At 48.3% G+C, this 9,348-nt stretch overlaps 1 long non-coding RNA gene across 2 annotated transcripts in view; it reads left to right on the forward strand.

Annotated features, from left to right (window-relative positions):
• Positions 1-8,931, forward strand: part of LOC121141856 — a 31,670-nt gene extending 22,739 nt beyond the window's left edge. The window contains exons 1-5 of one of the 2 annotated variants that reach the window (XR_005878778.1): positions 3,831-4,077; positions 5,106-5,135; positions 6,632-6,695; positions 7,292-7,348; positions 8,368-8,931. This is a non-coding gene — a long non-coding RNA (uncharacterized LOC121141856). Of the gene's footprint in view, positions 1-3,830; positions 4,078-5,105; positions 5,136-6,631; positions 6,696-7,291; positions 7,349-8,367 lie in introns of those variants that run through there. The other variant, XR_005878779.1, reaches the window with a different exon arrangement.
• Positions 8,932-9,348: the final 417 nt, after the last annotated feature.

The following is a 9,348-nucleotide window of genomic DNA, read 5'->3' on the forward strand; positions in this document are numbered from 1 at the left end:
TCCCGGTTTAGAAAGGCATCACATCTGTCTACCTGGAACACACACACACACACACACACACACACACACACACACACGGCATTGCTGTGGAGCCTGTGAGGACACAGAGCCGGGGGGGCCCTCACTCAGAAGTGGCATCTCTGGGCCCTGGTGTCTTCCTTGCAGGAATGTATCCAACGATACTCTCTGGTGGGGATTGGTGGACGGGGCACTGTGGGGTCCCGGTGTGGAAACTCGTGGTGTCAAAGACGGGAGGATACTCAGCTGTGGTGACCTGCCTGGGGCAAGCCGTTCTCCCTCATAAAGCCTTGCTTTATAAACTATAAATGCGATGAGGATGCATGGACTGGGGGTGGGGGGGGGGTGGCTCGGCGGGTAAAGGGCTTGCCCTGGAAGTGTGAGGACAGGACACGACTCCAGATCCCCAACATCCATGTGAAGCCCCATGAGGCAGCCTGAATCTGTAGTCTCAGTGCTCCTACAGGGAGATGGGAGGTGGTGACAGAAGCCCCAGGTACAGGAAACCCAGAGGCCAGCTAGCCTGGAGTATACTTGCTGTGCCCAAATTCTGATCCCCAAATCACCAAGAGCCCCATTTTGATGCAAAAGCAAAGAGTCTTTTGTTGCAGTTGTTTAATGAGCTAAAGCCCATCAGTTGGGTCCCTTCATCCACCCACTGCAGCGGATGGCTGGAGGAAAAGACCCCGAGAAATCACGATGCGGGCATCTTATAGGGCAGCGTAAGGGGAGTGTCCGGGGGTTCGCAACAGTCTCAGGTTTGGACGACCTGCCATGTGTTGCTTGGTCAACTGGTTGTTACGGCCCCTAGGCCCTCCCAGGGCCGTTGCTATGCTCTGCAGGTCACTGTTGTGCACTTGTCCGTTAAGCACACCCAGAGCTGCAAAGCACAGCCCCGTCAGCTAACTTCTGATTGGTTCCTCGCCACAAGGAGGGCATCTGACCTCCCAGTGACCAGGACAGGAGGGGCAAAGTCAGGCGAGCACAGGTTAGCCCGTCATGGCTGCTAAAACAGGGGTATGGGGGTGGCCTTGTCCCTTCATACCATCTCTAACAAGGAGGAAGATAAGGACCAACAACACCTGAGGTAGTTCCCCATCCTCCGCACACATGCCTGCCTGCACCCCCTCCAAAACACACACACACACAGCTTACACGTGCGCGCACGTACACACACACACCCCACAACACACTCACACTATCCAGGAACATGGAAAGAATGTGACTGTTTGGGGACAGAGTCTTTGAAACAGGTGGCCCCATTAAGATGAGGCAATCCAGGGCCTCTAATCAGATGCAGCAGTTGTCCCTTTAAGGGGAGCCAGGGGTTGGGGGTGGGGAGATCAACCTCATGAGGCCACAGGGAGAATGTGGCCACCTACAAACCTTACTTCCTTGAGACAGGTTCCAGTCAGCAAGCCCCAAACGACTCTCGGGTCTCTGACTCCCAACTGCTTCTGGGGTTATATGTAGACACAGGCAGCCACGCCTTTTTAAAATGTGGGTGCTGGAGATTTGAACTCAGGTCCTCACACTTGTGCGGCAAGTGGCTTTACCCACCCTTGTCACTCACCGTTGTCACTCAATTTGAGTGTATGAGGCAAGGCAACGTGGGGCGTAGAGGAAGAGACAGAGAGAGATTCAGGTGGAGTGGCATTAAGAGGTAATATAAATGGCAGATTTAAAACGGGGAGTATAAATGGCAGATTCAAAATAGCTATGCTTAACTCGGCCAAATAAAAAGTCGTTGGGTTTTGGCAGAGTACTGGAAACTATAAAAGAGAATGAAGTTTTTTTTTTGAGACAAAGACTCCAAGGTGTCTGTCATACAGGTGAGGCACAGGTGAATGGAGTCGGCTGGGAGGCAGCGGAGAAGAGCATGGGGGAGACAGCCATCCCAGGATGCTGAGCACAGGGTCTCCTGAGCGCCCGTCCTTGGAGTTTCCTTGGTCAGTGTTCTTGAAGCGCCCTGAATTTGTTCCAAGGCAGGGCAGTGGTTCCTCTTTCTAGACAGGCTCTTCCCCAGATATCCAGGCCTCTGCTTTTGCCCTTGGTTCTGTCTCTTCCCATGACGTGACAGTCCGTGTGTGCGTTCTGTATGTTGCTTGGTCTCTTGTCATTGCAACCTTCCACCCCGCAGGGTGGGGCCTTTCTCTTGGCCACTCCTGTAATGCAGAACATGGACCACAGTGCCCAGCACTGGTGAAGGGGAGGAGGCAGCAGAAGGCTGACCCAGCTAGGCAGTGGTGATGGAGTCCCGGGTATCCTAACCCCTAGGAAGCAGGGGGCCTCGCTCTGCTGGTTCCATCATGCAGTGGGGGCCAGTGGCCTCTCCAGCAGGAGAAAGCCCCAGGTCACAACAGACCCGTTCTGCTTTACAGGCAAGCGGAGGGGAGGGCCCTTTGGAAGCAGGAATGTGTCACTAAGAAGTGTGAGAGCCTGGTGGGGGGGAGAGGGCCTGGTTCTTGTCAGAATGACGGAGGAGCAGGCTCTGGATAGGATCACCTGCTTCGTGAATTTTGAGTCCAGTTTAGACAACTAACAGCCAATTAATATACTTAAAAGACTTGGTCAATGCCTCGGAGACCCTTTCCCCTAAGATCGCTGACGTTTAGAAGAGGTTTAAAGAACTTTGAGATCATTTTACTTATTGAACAGCTAAAAGGCGAAGTCATCTGTTACCGTGGCAACAGTCTTTTGGGAAAAGCTGTAAAGATGCCAACAGGAAGCAAATATGCTTAGAAAGTGTCCACCGAGACCCCAGGGAGAGACCCCTCCTTACGCTGCTGTTGTCTCAGCTCCAGTGGTGACCCTGAAGTAAGCGGCTCCAAGCGTTTGCTGGTGTTAGTCCGTGAGCACGGGAGTTTCTGGTACTCGGGGTTCATGGCCTTAACCCTAACCCTGAGTCTGATTTGTGAGGTGTGGGCTTCCTGAAGACACAGTGAGGAGGCCAGGGGCTAAGGCTACACTTCCTCTTGGGGTGACTTCTGACCCTGCCCTTGTAGGGAGAGCAACACACAGCACACTCCTCTGGAGGGGAGATGGGACTGCCAGCAGGTGAGCAGAACCCAGCAGGGTGTGACTTCTGCTTTTCCTGGAGACCCAGGGCCTGTCTGGGACCCACCCGTGTGGTGCTGGCCTCTCACTGAGGACCAGGGAGGGACTCCACTGCATATAAGCATGTGAACATTTCTAAGGCCAGAGGTAGAAATTATGATATCCAGATAGAATAGCGTATAACGTTAAAATATACCATACCATACAGTACTACACCATATCAGCACCAAATCAGACCATGATATACCAAGCCATCGTACCATATCGTGTCATACCATACCATACCGTACCACATACCGTATCACATCATGCTACACCATACTATATCACCGTCCCATCCCATATCATACTATACATCACCCTACCATACCACACCATCATATGTCACATTGTATCGTATAGATGAAGAATGAGACACTGGCCGTGGTGGTGTACACCTGTAATCCTAGCACTTGGAGGCCCAAGCAGAAGACTGAGAGTTCAGAATCATCCTTGGCCGCATAATGGTTGAAGTCAGCCTAGGCTATGTGAGACTCTGTCTCGGAAATAAATGAACAACAACAACAACAACAACAACAAAGCCATTAAAAAACAAAGACAAACAAATGGAAAAAAGCCAAGCCCTGTGAAAACGGCAGGACACTGCGCCTTTGATCTTCCGGCAGGGTTCATGTGGAGAAAGTTCTGAGCAGGCCGTAATTAGGGAGCAGAGCCTTGGCTGGCAGCCTAGCGTCAGAGACACCACCTGGCCTGGCTCAGGTTACTTCTTCACCCATCGTGCATGCTGAGTCTGTAGTTAGCACCCGTGCCCCAATTTGGGGTTCTTACTGCAGTCCATCTCCGGGGCAAGACCAGCTGGCTGATGTAGGAGAAGGCCGATGAAAAGGAGCCTGGGTAGCTGCTGAAAGTTCCTTCCGTGGGCTCCTGCGGGGAAGAAGCAGGCTGCTGGGGTTGTGTCTTGACTTCTTTTTTCCTATTTCCTTCCTCATGTGTGTGCACATGGTATGCATGGGTGTATATGCATGTCTGCATGTGTGTGGGTAGGTTCATGTGTATGTATGTATGTACGTGTAGTGTGTGTAGAGGTCCGAGGTTCACAGCAGGGGCCATCCTCCATCGCTCTCCACTTTACTCAGTGAGGCAGGGTCTTTCAATCAAACCCAGAGCTCGATGATGGAGCTTGCTCCTGGGTCCCCATCTCTGCCTTCAGGGGGCTGGGATTAAGAAAGGCCGCACACCCACTGTGATGGTTCTTGCTGTCAACTTGACTACACCTGGAATCAACTAAAAAACCAAGCACCCCGGGAACACTTATGAGGGAATTTTCTTAATTAGGTAATTGGGAGCAGGGACACCATCTTTACTCTGGGCCACACCTCTGCTGGCATAAAGGGCTTGGAAGAAGGGAACCTGCTCTCTGTGCCTGCTTGCTCTCACTCTGGCTGGCAAGTCTGTTCCTTCACCGGCGTTAGCCTTACTTCTTCAGGATTCAGGCATACACTGAAGAGCAGCCGAGACATCCAGCCTCGTGGACTGAGCAACTGCTGGGGTCTATTGGTCCTGTTTCTCTAGAGAACCCTGACTGATACACCCGTCCAGCATTTATGTTGGTTCTGGGATTTGAACTCAGTCCCTGCATGTGCAAGGACAAACACTTCAGCCGCTGAACCATCATCCCCTGATCTTTAAAGTAAAATTATTATTGTTGTGGGTTTCACTTGGGACATGTGTGGGGGTTCTGTGGGCCGCAGCACATGTGTGTGTGTGGGGGTCTGAGGTCACTTTTGTAGAGTCTGTTCTCTCCTTCCACCTTTGTGTGGGTTTCAGGGCTCAAACTCAGGTCTCCAAGCTTATGGAGTAGGAGCTTTTACCTGCTGAGTTCTTGATTAACATTTCCTGCCCTTCCTCTTTCCCTCCTTCCCTCCCTCTGTCTCCCTCCCAACTCCCTCCCCCTCCCTCCCTCTTTCTCTCCCTCTCCCTCTCTCCCTCTCTCTCTTTTTCTTGTTTTCTTCCTTTCTTTTAATTGTTAGGTGACCTTCCACGTTTTTAAACGTCCTATAGTATGTTATTTTGGAGCATGCTACAGTTTGTTATTTTGAAGCATGTTGCAGTATGTTATTTTGAAGCATGTTGCAGTATGTTATTTTGAAGCATGCTACAGTATGTTATTTAGAAGCATGCTAGTTTGTTATTTAGAAGCATGCTACAGTTTGTTGTTTTGAAGCATGTTGCAGTATGTTATTTAGAAGCATGTTGCAGTATGTTATTTTGAAGCATGCTACAGTATGTTATTTTGAAGCATGCTACAGTTTGTTATTTTGAAGCATGCTACAGTTTGTTATTTTGAAGCGTGCTACAGTTTGTTATTTAGAAGCATGCTACAGTTTGTTATTTAGAAGCGTGCTACAGTTTGTTATTTTGAAGCATGCTAGTTTGTTATTTAGAAGCATGTTGCAGTATGTTATTTTGAAGCATGCTACAGTATGTTATTTTGAAGCATGTTGCAGTATGTTATTTAGAAGCATGTTGCAGTATATTATTTTGAAGCATGCTACAGTATGTTATTTTGAAGCATGTTGCAGTATGTTATTTAGAAGCATGTTGCAGTATGTTATTTTGAAGCATGTTGCAGTATGTTATTTAGAAGCATGTTGCAGTATATTATTTTGAAGCATGCTACAGTATGTTATTTTGAAGCATGTTGCAGTATGTTATTTAGAAGCATGTTGCAGTATGTTATTTTGAAGCATGTTGCAGTATGTTATTTAGAAGCATGTTGCAGTATGTTATTTTGAAGCATGCTACAGTTTGTTATTTAGAAGCATGCTACAGTTTGTTATTTAGAAGCATGCTACAGTTTGTTATTTTGAAGCATGTTGCAGTTTGTTATTTTGAAGCATGTTGCAGTATGTTATTTAGAAACATGTTGCAGTATGTTATTTTGAAGCATGTTGCAGTATGTTATTTAGAAGCATGTTGCAGTATATTATTTTGAAGCATGCTACAGTTTGTTATTTAGAAGCATGCTACAGTTTGTTATTTAGAAGCATGCTACAGTTTGTTATTTAGAAGCATGCTACAGTTTGTTATTTAGAAGCATGCTACAGTTTGTTATTTTGAAGCATGTTGCAGTATGTTATTTAGAAGCATGTTGCAGTATGTTATTTTGAAGCATGCTACAGTTTGTTATTTAGAAGCATGCTACAGTTTGTTATTTAGAAGCATGCTACAGTTTGTTATTTTGAAGCATGTTGCAGTATGTTATTTTAAAGCATGTTGCAGTATGTTATTTAGAAGCATGCTACGGTATGTTATTTAGAAGCATGCTACAGTTTGTTATTTTGAAGCATGCTACAGTTTGTTATTTTGAAGCATGCACGGATAGTGGCGAGTGCTTCCAGCTCCCTCACGAATGCAGCGCTTCACAGTTACCATTGCTCTGATGATGCCACTTAACGTCCACACTGCAATTTTTGGAAACTGGATGCATCATCGGTGGCATGAGTCGCCTTGCTGCGCAATGGATCCCTTGACATTTATCCCCATCTTCCTGTAGCTGTGTCCTGCACCCCAGGGAACTTCCCTTCTGTTCTCAGAGGCCAACCTTTTTATATCCACATGTGAGTGCTAGCAGGAGGTGTTGGTCTTTTGCTGCGTGGTTTTTTTTTTTTTTTTGCCCAATGTGCTATCTCCCATGTTATTACAAATGTCAGGGGAGAGAGCAGTCCACAGAGGGAGGAGAAGGGAGGGAAATATTTGCAGGCTACCCTGGAGATAAAGTGTTAAATTCAAAATACTTAGAAACAAAAACAAAAACTCAATAGCAGAAGCAAATCTCCCCAAACCGTAGAAAAACAAACAACCCTGTTTGAAGTTTGTGCTCTTAAACAAACAAACAAAAAATAATGACTTTGAATGATATTGGGTGGTTGGAGATGTTGCTTGGTTGACAGAATGCCCATCTAGCCTGTAGGAGGTTCTTGGGTTGATCACCATGCAAACTGGGCTTTGAGGTGCCTGCCCGTTATCCTGGAACTCGGGTGGCAGAGGCAGGAGGGCCAGGAGTCCAAGGTCAGACTTGACTACATAGTGAATTTGAGGCTGGTTTGGGCTACAACAGATTTTGTGTCAATACATGGAAGCTTTTCACTATGTTGCCGAGGTTGACCTTGAACTCCTGCACTCCTGTGACTTTCCTCTCTGTGTTTTTGTGTAGCTGGAGCTGCAGTCATGTGGCACTGGGCCTAGCTTTGGGCGTTGCTTTTAAATAAAGGTAACTCTTTTGCTGATATCTGGACATGTTCATGTCAGCCTGCAGCTCCTTCTTGGGACACTGTTAGCATTCTTCAGAGCCGAGACATCCTGACTTAGTGGCAAGAGAAGAGAAATGTCATGGGGAAACTTACCTTGCTTTGTAAGAATATTCCCTGGTCCTGCTTGGGAGTCTTGGCCCATGTGTGCCTTGGGACCCCATGGGGCCAGAGTTTTCTGCACGTGGGCTCCTCTACCAGAAGGCAAAGCCGCACAGGCGTGTTTCCCAAACGAAGACCAGGAGAGTGGTATGCACCTGTAAATTCCAGTGATGGGCAGGTGGAGACAGGAACATTCCTACATCTTTCTGGCCAGCCAGCATGGCTGACTCAGTGAACCCCAGGTTCAGTGAGAGACCCTGCCTCAAAATATAAGGTGTAGAGCAATTGAGGAAGACATCTGACGTTGACCTCTGGCCCTTCACACACACATGCTGGGATATGTATGAGCGTGTGCACAATACACACACACACACACACACACACACACACACACACACACACACACACGCACACACACACTACACCTAAGCAGTCTGGGATCTCACCTCCACCTCTCTGCCTGGAAATGTCCCTCATTTCCTTCATGTTTTAGACCCTAGGAAATGGAAATGTTTCTTGCCAGAGGTGAGTTGTGCAAGCTCTGGGCTTTCGGAGGCAGCAGATGCTGGCTGGCCCCTTTGTGAAGTGATGAGCGGCAGAAGGACACAGGCAGAGGCAGCTGAGTGTGCTCTGGGTGTGGGGGCAGGACTGAGTGTGCTCTAGGTGTGGGGGCATGTAGGGGTGAGCCCCACAAAGCTATCTGCCCTAAGGGCGGGGATAAGGAAACTTAGGACAGGTGGAGATTGGAAGCCTGCCACACTTCTGACTCCCCAGCTTGTGTGTAAGTTCTTATTCTGGTAAATAAATATGTTATATCCCATACTGCATTGACCTTCCACATCAGGTGCAGGACTGAGTGTACATTTTTGGTTTTTTTCAGGAGGAGTACAGAGTTCTCAGGGAAGTTGGAAGCTCAGGGCAGGCCTGCCGCGCAGGGAGGAAAGGGTGCCTGGAATCACAGCTAGGAGAAAGAGCACAGATGTTATCTCGTGCCTGGGTGGCAAGCGCTGCTTACCTCTCTGAATCATCTCTTCCATCTTGCCAATCCCGATGAGATTTGGGACCGCCTAGGAGGTACACTCCTGGCATGTCTGTGAGGGTGTTTCTAGGGTTCTAACTGAGGGAGACGCACCCCTGAAGTGAGAAGCAGCCTTCTGGAAGATGGGGGTCCCTAAAAAAGAAGAAAGCAAGGGCTGAGAAAGCTTTTCTCTGCTTCCCCAGCGGACCTGATGCAACCGGCTACCTCCCTCCTGCTTTCCTACTCTTTCCCTTCTGTGGCGGACTGTCCTCTGCAACCTCAAGCCACAACAAACCCTTCCATGACCTGGCATTTTGTCATTAACTCGCAGGCCTGACTGCATCTGCTTAGCATTGCTAAGCTGGGGAGAAGAAGCTGGCACCCTCTTAACATCTGATGATATTATGCTTTTTATTTTTATCTTTATCTTTGTGTGTGGCTAGTTTTCTCCTTTCTCTCATCCTTTTCATGCGTCTGCATGTATAGTACACATATGTATGTGTATGCACTCTTGCGTGTGCACAAGTGGAGGCCTGTGGCTGATATCAAGTCTTCCTCCAACGCTCTCTATGTTAGTCACTGAGACGTCAACCCAGAGCTCACAAATATGGCTATTTTAGCTGGCCAGCTTGCTCTGGGGTGAGGTGGAGGGTCCCCTGTTAGCCTTTAGAGGGCTGGGGTTACAGTTGGGCCACCATGCCCACCTGGGATTTATATAGGTTCTGGGGATTCAGACTCTGGTCCTCAACCCTGCTGTTTGTGCCCAAATGGTTTAACAAACACTGAACTGTTGCTGGTGTTTTCCTGCTCCACCAGGTCCTAATGCCGTTGCTTCAGCTCCAA

The sequence above is a fragment of the Mesocricetus auratus genome, unplaced genomic scaffold (genome assembly GCF_017639785.1).
Source record: "Mesocricetus auratus isolate SY011 unplaced genomic scaffold, BCM_Maur_2.0 Super-Scaffold_100008, whole genome shotgun sequence".
Taxonomy (NCBI): Eukaryota; Metazoa; Chordata; class Mammalia; order Rodentia; family Cricetidae; genus Mesocricetus; species Mesocricetus auratus.